Raw genomic sequence first — 16,818 nt, forward strand, 5'->3', positions numbered from 1 at the left:
ACTTTTAAAACAGGCATTTATTTCAGCTCCAGTCTTATGACAACTAGATTTAGATAGGCCATTTCTAGTGGAAGTGGATGAGTCTTCAGAGGCTGTGGGTGCAGTTCTTTCCCAGCGTTATGACAATAATCGAGTTCATCCCTGTGGGTTCTTCTCCAAGAAGTTTTCTCCTGCCGAGAGAAATTATGCCATTGGTGAGCAAGAACTTTTAGCAGTAAAGTTAGCATTAAAAGAATGGAGATACCTGCTGGAATGGGCTATGTTTCCCTTCACTGTCTTCACGGATCATAGAAATCTACTCTTCCTCAAGAATCTTCAGTGCGTGAGTCCTCGTTTGGTCTGATGGGTGATATTTTTTGCTCGGTTCCAGTTCACCCTAACTTTCTGGTCTGGAGCCCTTAATCAAAAGGCAGATGCCCTGTCCAGATCTTTCCTCTGTGATGACAAATCAGAGAATCAACAAAATACCCCTGTTTTGGAGTCAAGAGTCTTCACCACTTTACAGCTATAGCCTCCTACAGGGAAGTCCTTTGTGGCCCCGGAGTTAAGGAAGCAGCTCCTCACCTGGGCTCATTCACTTTGCATGTCACTCAGGTACCCGGAAGACAGTGGAATTTTAAAGAGATGCTATTGGTGGCCATCCATGATAGCAGACTATCAGAATTTATTTCTACATGTTCTTTGTGTGCCCAGCATAAATCTTCACATCAGGCACTGGCTGGTGAGTTATTGCCACTACCTATTCATCACGTCCATGGACGCATCTCTCCATGGACTTCGTCACGGATCTGCCGAATTCTCAAGGGTTCACTACCATCTGGGTCGTAGTGGACCGATTCTCTAAAATGGTCCATTACATACCACTAAAGAAATTGCCTTCTGCCCCTGACCTGGCTCACTTGTTCATTCAACATATTTTCCGTCTCCATGGTCTTCCAGCTGAGATAGTCTCTGACCGTGGTGTTTAGTTTACAGCAACATTTTGGAGAGCCTTATGTTCTGTATTGCAAGTTAAGCTAAACTTTTCTACGGCTTATCACCCACAAAGCAATGGTTACAATGAGAGGGTTAATCAAGACCTTGAGACCTTCCTGAGGATTTTGATGACATCTTCCCAGGACAATTGGTCTGCTTTGTTGCCATGGGCTGAATTTGCTCATAACGCCTCCTACCACTCTTCCATGAACCAAACACCATTCCAAGTGGCCTACGGCCTTCATCCTTGGGTCCCTGAATTTCAAAGCCTGCCCGTCTTTGATTTCCCAGCTGTATAAGACACTGTATGGAAATTTGCTTCAAACTGGTCTCAAGTTCGTACTGACCTGGAGAACGCATCCTCCCGTTACAAATTTCAAGCTGATAAGAAGCGTAGGAGAATACCACGTATGCAAGTTGGAGACCTGGTCTGGTTGTCCACCCGGAACTTATGACTTTGAGTGCCATCCATGAAATTTGCTCCACGCTTCATCGGGCCCTTCTCCATCATAGAAGTTATTAACCCCATGGCTTATTGCCTTCAACTACCCCCTTATCTGACAATTCCCAATTCCTTTCATGTCTCCCTGTTGAAACCCCTGGTGCTAAACAAATTTCATAGAGTCCTGCCTGCTTCTCCCCATGTCCAGACTGAAAGGGGAATAGAGTTTGAGGTCTCCCAGGTCTTGGATTCCCGTCTCCGGAGAGGACATTTGCAGTATGTACTGGACCAGAGGAATGTTGTTGGACTGATGCCCGAGATGTCCATGCTCCTGCACTCATCAAGAGGTTCCATGCTGCCCATCCAGAGAAGCCTGGTGAGTGTCCTGAAGCCACCCATAAGGGGTCACGGCCAGGGTTTCTCAGCATGGTAGTCACCGGGTATTACCTGTGAGGTCGTTATGGCGGGGGGTCTCTGGCAGCAGTGCTGGTGTTTGGCGAGGAGCATTGGCTGTGCATGGTTCTATGTGGGCACATTGTCACTAGGCCTGGTGAGGTCTGGCGGTGTTTCTGTTCCGTTGGCATGGGCACCGCCATCTTGCCTGCTGCCATGTGATTCTGGCTGTCCAATCCCGGTAGGTCATGTGCTCATTCCAGCCAGTCATATGGCGGCACTGAGTATTTAGGAAGGTCCAAAGCCTTCCTTTCTTTGTCAGTGCAACGTATTTCTCAGCTGCGGCTGAGAGAGAGTACCTGTGCCTTACCTACCTGCCTGTTACGTTACTAGCCTGAACCTTGCCTGCTCCAACCTGCTGGATTTACCCTGCACCCTCCACATACCTTTCACCTGCCTGAGTACCTGAACCTACTGTTCCCTGCACCTTGCCTCCCTTCACTCCCAGCTGGACTTCATTACCACAGCCTGCATTTGTTACAGCTCATCATTCCTGTATTTGTTACAGCTCATCATTCCTGCATTCAGTTACAGCTCATCATATCTGCACTCTGTTACAGCTCACCATATTTGTTTACTGGACTGTTCCTGCCTGTCACTATCTGGACATTTAATATTAACCCCCACTACAGTTATCAAGTGCACTTTAGTGCTATACCTGGACTTTTTATTTGCCATTCCCATGTCTTCTAAGTCACTTATTAAAAACTCCACTTTTTCATTTAAGTCTGCTTCTGTGTCTGCTCCTATCACCACCCCGGGTCCACAACAAATTCAGAACCTCACACAGGAGAGCCGGGGGCTGGGCACCCACGTGAGATCTGCGATTGGGAGACGGCTGCACACCCATTATCCACAGAAGGAGAGTGATGGGATGGAGCCAGTTTCAGCACTGGGTGTAATGCAGCGTGATGCCCACGTGAGTCAGGACAAGCAGGAAGCAGACCAGGGAGCCAGGGGACCACTTGAGCCCAGGGATCGGGAGTCACGACTACGTCCGAACCCGGGAGAGCTGCCTATTATCAGGAAAGACCTCCAGATTGCTGCCCCAGGTACCCGCAGGTAAAATTCTGCCCTGGGAAGTTCCTTCTGATGCTCCAGCAGTGGCACGGTGGGCACAATTGGAAGGGGAACCCACACTTGTCAGGGCAGGTCAGAGGAGCAGATACAGCAAGGGGGAGGCTGCGCAGCAGGGAGAGGATGGCCAGGTTACAATTATACAGCATCTCTTCAAGATGGCGGTACCCACGATTCGGGCCCCAGCCGCGATTGTTTCCACGGGCCTTCAGGGGTATGGAGCACCCCCCCTTAGATCCCCACACCACCAGCAGGGTATAGCAGGAGGACAGGGAGGCCGCGATGATGTACGGTAGTGATCGCGATGCCGCCGATCCGCGGGTCTCTAAAATTTAGTCCCCAGCTTCTGGGAATGGTGTAGGCAGCGGTGCTTTTAGAGCCGGATATCACCCCCGGATCCCAGCAGGACACTCATCAAGGCAACAGGAGGTAAGGGAGGGCTAGTGGGGCCACTGTAACAGCTGCAACAGCACTATTGGGGTGTTTTAAAATGAGATCCTGAGGAGCTGCAAGGAATCTCGACCACTCCACTTGGCAGCCAGGCCTCGCCCCCATATATATATATATATATAATTTAAATACACACATACATACATATAAATGATAAAAAAATTTACAATAACAATTTACAATGCTGCGAGGGGAGGTTGGGGGGCCATGAGAGTGTGTGTGGGGGGGCCCCGAGTGGGGCGGTCGCGGGTGTCGCGAGAGGGGGGGTAGTGATGGGGAGTTGAACAACAAGCAGATGGGAGAGCTATCGTTGCCGCTTGCTGGAATTGGGTATTGGTGGGGATGCGGCTCCAGGAGGAGGATCATACACTGGACTCCGCATGTCAGTGACGTGTGACTGGTGTTTTGACTTGGGGGAAGGAAGGGTGATGATGGGAGGAGCTACTGCTGGCTGCTGCCGCTGTATGATTCCTGTCTACAGCAGCACAGCATTTAAAAAGTAGGTGTTTGTTGCAGACCGATTTTTTTCTTTCCCTTAATCATTGGGGCCCCCCTGACCCTCGGGGCCCGGTACTGGTGTCCCCTTAGTACCCCCATGTTGCCGGGCCTGTGTAAGACAATGGAATGCAAGCCTTTTCTCTTATAATAGTCGGCCGGGTTGTCACAGGGAGCAATGATGGGGATGTGTGTACCATCTATGGCACCTGCACACTGTGGATACCCACGCCTCAGGAAGCCTTGTATTGTATCCTCTAAGCACTCTCCTTGCAGCAGGTTGATGAACCACTGGTAGAGTATCCAGCAATGCCCTTATTACCTTGTGCACTATGTTGCAGACTGTGGATATCCCAACTCAATACAAACAGGAAAGTGTACAATATTCTCCTGGTGTAGCATATCACCACAATGCAATGTCTAGCCTCCTGCTTGGCTCTATGGGTCTCCTAAAGTTGGTGGACTGCCTTTAAAGTGCCATGGTCAGTAGGTCCAGCAGGTAATAGAACATTGCATGCAACATCTGAAAGTAGGCCATCCACTGTACAACCTCGAAAACTTCCACAGTCACCATGAAAGCTTCTCCGTGCTTTCAGTCTTGAGCCCACAACTTCTGTCTGTTGACATGTTCATTTTCAGGACAATTGTCACGATATGAGACCTCTTCTCCTGCGCATATATTGTCGCCGAGTGGTAACCTTCTCAGCCACAAACTGCACCCTCCTTCAGAAATAACTGTACAGTATGCTACACATTGTAAGAAGCTGCATCATGTTCTCACTTGTTGAATGAAACAGCAGGAAAGCACAAACACTCACGAGCTCTGGAAAACACACAGGTAGACTGTCTGCCATGATTGCTGCAAGCAGTCCCCACCCCTCCCTTTTGTTCCCATTTGTGACCTCATCTATGAGAGCCTGTAAAAAGTCAATTTTTAATGACAGCCATAGGGTTTTACAGAGCCGAACCAGTAATAACTCAGGTCGAAGGTGCAGTGTGAAAAGATCTGACCAGGGTCACAGCCAAATCTGACCTGGCTTCAAAATCCTGAGTATGGATGGGATTCATTTGATGTTTCAATGGAAACATTTGTCAGATGGTTTAGATGTTTACCCTGCAATGTTTAGAATCCTATTTTTTATTACCATCGCTAGATTTCTCCCCCAATGTTTTTACCTGCTTTTTCAATTTTTTTTTGTGGCAATGTGTGGTGCAGTCACTGCTTTAGACTGCCAGCTGACTCTTTCATGTTTTTTAGTCAATGACAAATTAAGATAATAGACTGTACAAAACACACTGACTGGACTACTGCTGGTGGCTGACAGAGGGCCTGATTCAGAGCCGCTCATAAGCGGCCGCTCGTTCGCTCCGAGCGATGTTTGCCCAACTGCGCTTGCGTACGGATCGTTATACGCATGCGCGAACCAGTCAGTGCGGCCGAAAATTGTTTGTTCGCTAAATAGCGAAATCCTGCTAATATGAGTGACAGGAGGAGGCGTATGTGGGTGGTAACAGGGGAAGGTGCTTGAAAACGGGGAGTGGAAATCAGAACGCAGGAGTGCTTAAAGGTCAAAACGGTGGCGTTTTAAGGGTGTGCATAATTAATACTGGAGCGTCATTGACCACGTCACTGGGTTATTTTATAGCCAGAACTGCTTGCAAATTTGTGGTAGCAAACACCTGCCACAAGAATAGCGAGCAGTTCATACGCTGGTCGATGTACTCGATTAATCTAATAAATAGCGGACATGACGTATAAGGCGAGCGGGCAGGGGGCGTCTTTTTCAAAATTACAACCGCAAGTTTTGTTCGCTCGTTCAGACATAGAGGCGTCAACAGACCGCAAAGAGCGAACGGTTCATTTGAATAGCCACCCCTTTTTGTTGAACGAACGACTGCAAATAGCGACCGGCTCTGAATCAGGCCCAGAGTGAAGGACATTCTGGTTAGCCAATTAGCAGCAGCACATAGGACAGTCCCACCCATGGATCACTGTCACTGATGCTGCTCTCAGTGAATACTTATTGTGTGCTGGGGTGTCTGGCTCCTGCAGCTATTAGCAATATAGAAAGTAGCAGTGAGATGTTTAATTAACTTTTTCAATAGTAAATGCATCACATTTTATTTCTTCAAGAACAAGATTGATTCACCATGAAACATGTTTTACTTCTAATAATGCATACATGGTACGTTTTGCTCCATTTGTGTGTATATATATATAAATATATATATATATATATATATATATATATTAGGGGTGAGCGGGTTCGGATTTCTGAAATCCGAACCCCCCCGAGCCCCCCCGATCCGAGTCCGATCCGAGTCAGGCTCGACTTTTCCCGCCTGACTCGGATCTGACATCGAGGCAAAACGTCATCATCCCGCCTTCCGAGTCTCGCGGGTTTTGGATCCTATATAAGGTACCCGCGTCGGCGCCATTTTCTCACTCGGCTGTGGACAGTGAAGAGGGAGGGTGGGAGTTAGTGCTGTGTAGTGTAGTGTAGTGTAGTGCTGCTGTTGTCCACTACTTCAAAGTCCATAGGGGCTGGCTGTGTTGTGCTGTGCTGCTGTTGTTAATAGGGGCTGTGTCCACTACTTCAAAGTCCATAGGGGCTGGCTGGACTGTGTTGTGCAGTCAGTTCTCCATAGGGGCTGTGTCCACTCCAAAGTCCTGTGCAGTGTCCCAGTCCTAAAGGGGTGCTGTAGTGTTGTCCAGGGGGTGCTCTGTCCATCAGGGGTGCTCCCCCCAAGTGCTAAAAAAATAATATATTTTCTGTGTTTGTGAATTGTGTGCGCAGTAGCCGCACGTGCATCAACAAAGTAGTGCCAAGCGTGCGCCTGTGTCATAAGTAAAGGGCCGGCTGGCTTGACCGTTAAGGGTGCTGTAACCCCCGAAAGTACACTCCAGTCCAAACCAAAAAAAAAATTATTTTCTGTGTTTGTGAATTGTGTGCGCAGTAGCCGCACGTGCATCAACAAAGTAGTGCCAAGCGTGCGCCTGTGTCATAAGTAAAGGGCCGGCTGGCTTGACCGTTAAGGGTGCTGTAACCCCCGAAAGTACACTCCAGTCCAAACCAAAAAAAAATTATTTTCTGTGTTTGTGAATTGTGTGCGCAGTAGCCGCACGTGCATCAACAAAGTAGTGCCAAGCGTGCGCCTGTGTCATAAGTAAAGGGCCGGCTGGCTTGACCGTTAAAGGGTGCTGTAACCCCCGAAAGTACACTCCAGTCCAAACCAAAAAAAAATTATTTTCTGTGTTTGTGAATTGTGTGCGCAGTAGCCGCACGTGCATCAACAAAGTAGTGTCAAGCGTTCGCCTGTGTCATAAGTAAAGGGCCGGCTGGCTTGACCGTTAAGGGTGCTGTAACCCCCGAAAGTACACTCCAGTCCAAACCAAAAAAAAAATTATTTTCTGTGTTTGTGAATTGTGTGCGCAGTAGCCGCACGTGCATCAACAAAGTAGTGCCAAGCGTGCGCCTGTGTCATAAGTAAAGGGCCGGCTGGCTTGACCGTTAAGGGTGCTGTAACCCCCGAAAGTACACTCCAGTCCAAACCAAAAAAAAAATTATTTTCTGTGTTTGTGAATTGTGTGCGCAGTAGCCGCACGTGCATCAACAAAGTAGTGCCAAGCGTGCGCCTGTGTCATAAGTAAAGGGCCGGCTGGCTTGACCGTTAAGGGTGCTGTAACCCCCGAAAGTACACTCCAGTCCAAACCTAAAAAAAAATTATTTTCTGTGTTTGTGAATTGTGTGCGCAGTAGCCGCACGTGCATCAACAAAGTAGTGCCAAGCGTGCGCCTGTGTCATAAGTAAAGGGCCGGCTGGCTTGACCGTTAAAGGGTGCTGTAACCCCCGAAAGTACACTCCAGTCCAAACCAAAAAAAAATTATTTTCTGTGTTTGTGAATTGTGTGCGCAGTAGCCGCACGTGCATCAACAAAGTAGTGCCAAGCGTGCGCCTGTGTCATAAGTAAAGGGCCGGCTGGCTTGACCATTAAGGGTGCTGTAACCCCCGAAAGTACACTCCAGTCCAAACCTAAAAAAAAATTATTTTCTGTGTTTGTGAATTGTGTGCGCAGTAGCCGCACGTGCATCAACAAAGTAGTGCCAAGAGTGCGCCTGTGTCATAAGTAAAGGGCCGGCTGGCTTGACCGTTAAAGGGTGCTGTAACCCCCGAAAGTACACTCCAGTCCAAACCAAAAAAAAAATTATTTTCTGTGTTTGTGAATTGTGTGCGCAGTAGCCGCACGTGCATCAACAAAGTAGTGCCAAGAGTGCGCCTGTGTCATAAGTAAAGGGCCGGCTGGCTTGACCGTTAAAGGGTGCTGTAACCCCCGAAAGTACACTCCAGTCCAAACCAAAAAAAAATTATTTTCTGTGTTTGTGAATTGTGTGCGCAGTAGCCGCACGTGCATCAACAAAGTAGTGCCAAGCGTGCGCCTGTGTCATAAGTAAAGGGCCGGCTGGCTTGACCGTTAAAGGGTGCTGTAACCCCTGAAAGTACACTCCAGTCCAAACCAAAAAAAAATTATTTTCTGTGTTTGTGAATTGTGTGCGCAGTAGCCGCACGTGCATCAACAAAGTAGTGTCAAGCGTGCGCCTGTGTCATAAGTAAAGGGCCGGCTGGCTTGACCGTTAAGGGTGCTGTAACCCCCGAAAGTACACTCCAGTCCAAACCAAAAAAAAAATTATTTTCTGTGTTTGTGAATTGTGTGCGCAGTAGCCGCACGTGCATCAACAAAGTAGTGCCAAGCGTGCGCCTGTGTCATAAGTAAAGGGCCGGCTGGCTTGACCGTTAAGGGTGCTGTAACCCCCGAAAGTACACTCCAGTCCAAACCTAAAAAAAAATTATTTTCTGTGTTTGTGAATTGTGTGCGCAGTAGCCGCACGTGCATCAACAAAGTAGTGCCAAGCGTGCGCCTGTGTCATAAGTAAAGGGCCGGCTGGCTTGACCGTTAAAGGGTGCTGTAACCCCCGAAAGTACACTCCAGTCCAAACCAAAAAAAAATTATTTTCTGTGTTTGTGAATTGTGTGCGCAGTAGCCGCACGTGCATCAACAAAGTAGTGCCAAGCGTGCGCCTGTGTCATAAGTAAAGGGCCGGCTGGCTTGACCGTTAAGGGTGCTGTAACCCCCGAAAGTACACTCCAGTCCAAACCAAAAAAAAATTATTTTCTGTGTTTGTGAATTGTGTGCGCAGTAGCCGCACGTGCATCAACAAAGTAGTGCCAAGCGTGCGCCTGTGTCATAAGTAAAGGGCCGGCTGGCTTGACCGTTAAAGGGTGCTGTAACCCCCAAAGTACACTCCAGTCCAAACCAAAAAAAAATTATTTTCTGTGTTTGTGAATTGTGTGCGCAGTAGCCGCACGTGCATCAACAAAGTAGTGCCAAGAGTGCGCCTGTGTCATAAGTAAAGGGCCGGCTGGCTTGACCGTTAAAGGGTGCTGTAACCCACAAAGTACACTCCAGTCCGAACCAAAAAAAAATTTATTTTCTGTGTTTAGCCGCACGTATATATCAAATCGATATAACATAAATGGAGGACCAAACTTTCTCCGATAAAAATAAAATAGAGAAAGATCAAGAACCACTTCCTCCTAGTGCTGAAGCTGCTGCCACTAGTCATGACATAGACGATAACATGCCATCAACGTCGTCTGCCAAGGCCGATGCCCAATGTCATAGTAGAGGGCACATACAATCCCAAATGGCAAAGTTCAGGAAAATGACCTTGAAAAAGACATTTAAATCAGCTGAAGAGAAATGTAAACTTGCCAATATGCCATTTACGACACGGAGTGGCAAGGAACGGCTAAGGTCGATCCCTAGTATGTTCATGACTAGTGGTTCAGCTTCACATGACGATGGAAGCACTCCTCCCACTAAAAAAATCAAAAGAGTTAAGCTGGCAAAAGCACAGCGAAGAACTGTGCTTTCTAAGAAGATATCACAAATCCCCAAAGAGAGTCCAAGTGTGGTGGTGGTTGCGATGCCTGACCTTCCCAGCACTGGACGGGAAGAGGTGGCTCTTTCCACCATTTGCACGCCCCCTGCAAGTGCTGAAAGGAGCACCCACAGTCCACTTGCTGATATGCAAATTGAAGATGTCACTGTTGAAGTACAACAGGATGAGGATACTGGTGTAGCTGGCGCTGAGGAGGAAGTTGGCGAGGAGGATTCTGATGGTGATGTGGTTTGTTTAAATCAGGCTCCGGGGGAGACAGTTGTTGTCCGTGGGATGAAAAAGCCCATCACGGTCATGCCTGGGCAGAAGACCAAACATTCCACCTCTTTGGTCTGGCAATATTTCTATCCAAATCCGGACAACAACTGTCTTGCCATATGTACCATATGTAAAGGTGAAATAAGTAGGGGTAGGGACGTCAACCACCTAGGAACATCCTCCCTTATACGGCACCTGCAGCGCGTTCATAAAAAGTTACTGTCAAGTTCAGAAACTTTGGCTCAGACCGTAAGCAGTCCAGGGACACCTAAATCCCGTTGTCCTGTTGTATCCAAGCGCCTGCAAACCACACCGTCAACTCCCTCCTCGTCAATTTCCTCCTTAGTCAGGATCGGAAGTAGTCCTGCAGGCCATATCACTGGCATGACTGACTCTCCTATCCGGGATTCCTCCGGAGGATCCTGCATTGCTACGCCTACTGCTGCCGCTGCTGCTGTTGCTGCTGCTGCTGGGAGTCGTTCATCATCCCAGAGAGGAAGTAGGAACACCACTACTTTTACTAAACAATTGACCCTCCAACAGTCCTTAGCGAGGAGGATGAAGTACGACAGCAGTCATCCTGAAGCAAAACGTATAACTGAGGCCTTGACTGCTATGTTGGTGTTAGACGTGCGTCCGGTATCCGCCATTAGTGCAGTGGGATTTAGACAATTGATGGAGGTAGTGTGTCCCCGGTTCCAAATCCCGTCTAGATTCCACTTCACTAGGCAGGCGATACCGAGACTGTACAGAAACGTCAGAAAAAGTGTCCTCAGTGTCCTGAAAAATGCCGTTGTACACAATGTCCACTTAACCACGGACATGTGGACAAGTGGAACAGGGCAGACTAAGGACTATATGACTGTGACAGCCCACTGGGTAGATGTATCACCTTACGCAGCAACAGCAGCAGCGTCACCAGTAGCAGCATCTCAGAAACGCCAGCTCGTTACAAGGCAGGCTACGCTGTGTATCACCGGTTTCAGTAAGAGGCACACCGCCGACAACCTCTTAGAGAAACTGAGGGAAATCATCGCCCAGTGGCTTACCCCACTTAGACTCTCCTGGGGATTTGTGATATCTGACAACGCCACCAATATTGTGCGGGCATTACATCTGGGCAAATTCCAGCACGTCCCATGTTTTGCTCACACAATAAACTTGGTGGTGCAGAATTTTCTGAAAAGCGACAGGGGCGTGCAGGAGACGCTTTGGGTGGCCCGAAAAATTTCTGGCCACTTTCGCCATTCAGCGACTGCGTGCCGAAGACTGGAGCGCCAGCAAACACTCTTGAACCTGCCCCGCCATCACCTGAAGCAAGAGGTTGTGACGCGGTGGAACTCAACCCTCTATATGCTTCAGAGGATGGAGGAGCAGCAAAAGGCCATACAAGCCTATACATCCACCTATGACATAGGCAAAGGAGGGGGTATGCACCTGACTCAAGCGCAGTGGAGAATGATTTCCGTGTTGTGCAAGGTTCTTCAGCCCTTCGAACTTGCCACACGTGAAGTCAGTTCAGACACTGCCAGCTTGAGTCAGGTCATTCCCCTCATCAGGCTTTTGCAGAAGCAGCTGGAGAAAGTGAAGGAGGAGCTAAGACGGAGCGATTCCGCTCGGCATGTGGGACTTGTGGATGAAGCCCTTCATTCGCTTTGCCAGGATTCCAGGGTGGTCAATCTGTTGAAATCAGACCACTACATTTTGGCCACCGTGCTCGATCCTAGGTTTAAAGCCTATGTGGTGTCTCTCTTTCCGGCCGACACAAGCCTGCAGAGGTGCAAAGACCTGCTGGTGAACACACTGTCAGCTGAAGCGGAACGTGACACGTCAACGGCTCCTTCTTCATTTTCTCCCGCAACTGGGGCTGCCAGGAAAAAACTTAGGTATCCTAAGCAACCCGCTGGCGGTGATGCAGGGCAGGCAGGACCAAGTTTGGACATCTGGTCCGGACTGAAGGACCTGGCAACAATTTCTGACATGTCTACTGTCACTGCATATGATACTGTCACCATTGACAGAATGGTGGAGGATTACATCGGTGACAGCATCCAAGTAGGCATGTCAGACAGTCCATACCTGTACTGGCAGGAAAAAGAGGCAATTTGGAGGCCCCTGTACAAACTGGCTCTATTTTACCTGAGTTGCCCCCCCTCCAGTGTGTACTCCGAAAGAGTGTTTAGTGCAGCCGGGAACCTTGTCAGCGAAAGGCGTAGGAGGTTGCTTCCACAGAATGTGGAGAAGATGATGTTCATCAAAATGAATTATCAGCTCTTCCAGGGAGACCAGCCTCCAGAAGGTACAGAGGGACCTGTGGTGGTGGATTCAAGTGGGGACGAGTTAATACTTTGTGAGGATGAGGATGTACACACTGAAGAGGGTGAGGAATCGGTGGATGAGGAGGATGAGGATGACATCTTGCCTCCGTAGAGCCAGTTTGTGCAGGGACACATTAATTGCCAGCTTGTTTTGTGGGGGCCCAAACGAACCAATCATTTCAGCCACAGTTGTGTGGCAGACCCTGGCGCTGAAATGATTGATTTGTTAAAGTGTGCATGTCCTGTTTATACAACATAAGGGTGGGTGGGAGGGCCCAAGGACAATTCCATCTTGCACCTCTTTTTTTCTTTGCATTATGTACAGTTTGGGGCCTAGTTTTTCTAACTGCCATCCTGCCTGCCACTGCAGTGTCACTCCTAGATGGGTCACGTGTTTGTGCCGCCCACTCGTGTCGCTTAGCATAGTCATCCAGCTACCTCGGTGCAACCTTTTGGACATAAAAACACTATTGTGAGGTGTGAGGTGTTCAGAATAGACTGGAAATGAGTGGAAATTAAGGTTATTGAGGTTAATAATAGCATAGGAGCAGAAAAACCTACAAATTCTGTGATTTTAGCTGTTTTTATGCTTTTTTTCAAAAAAATACAGATCCAAAACACAAAACCCAGAACCCAAAACACGGAAGGGTGGTTTTGGCAAAACCAATCCAGATCCAAAACACGAAGAAAGATCCAGATCCAAAACCAAAACACAAAACACGAAAAGTGGCCGGTGCACACCCCTAATATATATATATATATATTCTGTTTGCCTCCATGAAGATAGACATAGTATAACAATTATTTTAAATGTTTATTAGCCTATTTTATGTTTAAGTACAGAGGGCCTGATTCAGAGGCGCTTGCAAAAAGTGAGTGCTCGCTCTGAATCAGGGCGGGCACTGTTTTTTTTAGAAGTTGCCTCCTGGCCGCTCACATAGCTATAGCGAGCGTCCATGATGATGGTTGCGATGGTGAAGACCATTGTGACCATCGGGCTTGCGACGAGACCCTTGTGGTAGGGTCTTGTGGCTGAAAGCCCAAGAGAGCTTCTGGCTCAATCAAGCCGAAAGCCATCCACAAATGGCAGGCGTTCGCATGGGAATGCCTCCATTTGTGAAGCCACCCCCCTGCCACACCTTCAAAATGGGTCGAGCTGTAAACCAACATCGTCAGCCGCCCCTTTTGTAGTGAGTCCGGGGCTCGCGCAGTGCGCACTGGGCCACCATCGACCCGCTTGCGAGCGGGTCTGAATCAGGCCCAGACTTTGCTCAAAAAAGCAGAAACATCGGTAAACATCGGTTCCAGAAAACCAATGATCATGTCTAAATAATGTTTTGTATTCAATGTAAAAAACATTGCTATTTCCAATGTTTTGTTTCGATGTCCCATCCCTAACCCTGAGTCAGAGCAGGGTTTGCGATGTGAAATGGGTATATCAAAACACTCACTCCATATCACATCACATCCTTGCAATGATCTTTAGAGCAAAGGCAGCCCAAAATATCATGTCCAATACCCCACAGTAGGCAAATTTAAATATATCAAAATTACCCTGGGGTAGTTTAATTCAAACCTGTAGAAATAGGGAGAGTATTTTTTTTTTATTTTTCAACCTAATATATATTTCATTTATAACACGTACTATATTGCAAACCACTGTTTATTAATTTCTTCTTGCAAACAACACAGGAAATGATCACAAACATTGCATCAATAACAAACAAGATGCATTCTGGGTAAAATAATTTACATATATTAAAATGTTTTAGGGTTAGGCACTAGGGGGAGGGTTAGGGTGAGGCTGCAGTGGGGGGGGGGTAAGGGTTAAACTGTGGAATAGGTGGATTAGGGGGAGGGTTAGAAGTTTGCCGGCATCCTGACCGCCGGGATCCCGTACCCAATCTTACCATGCAATGAAGTCTTTGAGATTATAACATCTGACATGCAATGTACTGATGATTATCAGATGTACATCTGTTATTTTATATATTATGTCTTATATACATAACCCTAAACAAATGCAATACTCTATTTAGGAACCTGGTAAAGACATAGGCCCTCATTCAGACCCACTCGCGAGCGAGAGGGAGCTCCGTCGTGCGCATGCGCGAGACCCGACGAGCGAAGGACTTTCCTTCGCTTGGAGTGTCTCATCAAAGGGGGCGTGCTGTCAATGTTGACTGACAGCACGCCCCCTTTGGTGGGTGTGCCGGGGGCGTGCCTGCCAGACGGAGGCGTTCCCAAGGGAATGCCTACCGTCTGAAGCCGGCCCCACTGACATCACTAGTGATGTCAGTGGGAGTGATTTTGGCTCTGATAGAGCCAAAATCACTCCTGGCCTTGCGGTTGAAAAACTCAACCGCAGGCTTTTGCTCGCAGTTTCGATGGTCGCGATGGTCAGGACCATCGCAACCATCATCCTGCACGCTCGTATATGCTGTGGGTGGTGACCCACAGCTATACGAGCATCCAGGAGGACGCTCCATATTAATGGAGGTGGGCCCTGATTCAGAGCGAGCGCTCTGGTCAGAGCGTCCGGCTCTGAATCAGGGCCATAAACTACTGGAAGTGTATTTGTACTTCCATTTACTGACTAAACTTTGTACATACAAGTCTGAATGGAGGATGTTTAGATTCCTGTTAGTTGCATTTATGGAGTGATATGATATCTATATTATTAACAACACTATCACAGGATGAACTTTTTAGTGCCATTAATAATATCTTCACCCTTAATGTAAAAAGTGATATTAATTGATTCACAATATTTCCTATGATAGGTCATATGTGATTTAAATATTATATTCAGGATCTGTTTCATTGGATCATTTTCATTTAACTTCTTGATAACTACATATTTGAATACTGCTGCAATTAATATTTAACTAATGGTAATAAAAGTTATGTTTTAAATCTTTCATGTGATAAATATGCCCCCACAAATTAATCATCTTCTTTCTCTCTGCATTTTTGCAGAGAATCATTCATCTCTATCTGAAGGTTTAACCTGTTAATCCTTCAACCGATCAAGCTGGTCCACATCTAACTGGACACTCTGCACACTAATAAACACCTACCAGAGTCTGTGACAGAGGGCCTGATTCCGAGCCGCTCGTAAGCGGCCGCTCGTTCGCTCTGAGCGATGTTCGCGCAACTGCGGATGCACATGGGTTGTAATACGCATGCTCGAACCAGTCATTGCGGTCGGAAATTGTGTGCTCGCAAAATAGCGAATGCCTGCTATTTTGAGTGACAGAATGAGGCATTTGTGGGTGGTAACAGGGGAAGGTGCTTGAAAACGGGGAGTGGAGATCCGAACGCAGGCGTGCCAAATGGTCAAAACGGGCGTTTTAAGGGTATGCATAATTAACAAAGCAGCGTCATCGCCCACGTCACTTGGTTGTCTTTTAGCCTGAACTGCTCGCATGATTGCGGTAGGAAAATGCCACCACAAGCACTGCGAGCAGTTCATATGCCTTTCGATGTACTCGATTAATCTAATAAATAGCGGAGATGACGTAGGATGCGAGCGGCCAGGGGGCGTCTTTACAAAATAGCGAGCGCATGTTTCGTTCGCTCGCTCAGACATAGAGGCGTCAACAAACCGCAAAGAGCGAGCGCTCAATTTATATAGCCAGCCCCTTTTTCTGAACGAACGAGCGCAAATAGAGTCCGGCTCTGAATCAGGCCCAGAGTTATGGAGCTCATTCAGACCCGCCTGCCATCCTGCACTCTCTCACAGCCATCAGGGGGCAGATATGCAATTTCCGCAATCGCACGGCAAGGATTAAGGATGCCCACTATGCCTTAGAGAGTGACAGCAGAGTGATCGCCCGCCGCTATAAAGACGCCCACTTTTAATTATAAACACACGTCATTTCCAGGAAGTGTATGATTAATCAGTAACTGAGAGCCATCAAAGCTGCTTGCAGCCCTTGACCCTACCTCACCGAAAGCACTGTGATCACTGCAGGCTGAAATACAACCTGGTGATGTGTACTATGACCCTTCCAGGTAAATTATGCACTCCCAAAGAATGGCGTTTTGACGCTCAGACACGCCTGCGTTCACACACATTTCCCCATTTTCAAGGACCTTCCCCTGATGCCACCCACAAATGGCACTGTCACTCAAAGTAGTGCTCCATCTGCGGGCTACGAGCGTTCACTTCCCAATCGCACAGACTGGCTCTCGCATGCACACTGCGACGCATAGTCATGCCTGCAGAAGGGTGACAATCGCCCATAGCGAGTGATCGCAGCTTAGCAAGCGGGTCTGAATCAGACCCTATATTCCATCTGATCCCTCAAGTACACCTTCACAACTACATTTACTGGCAAATATCTTCTAACCCAGAGGTTCCCAAACGTGGTCCTCAAGGCTAA

The sequence above is a fragment of the Taudactylus pleione genome, unplaced genomic scaffold (assembly GCF_031769625.1).
Source record: "Taudactylus pleione unplaced genomic scaffold, aTauple2 ptg000305l, whole genome shotgun sequence".
Classification (NCBI taxonomy): domain Eukaryota; kingdom Metazoa; phylum Chordata; class Amphibia; order Anura; family Myobatrachidae; genus Taudactylus; species Taudactylus pleione.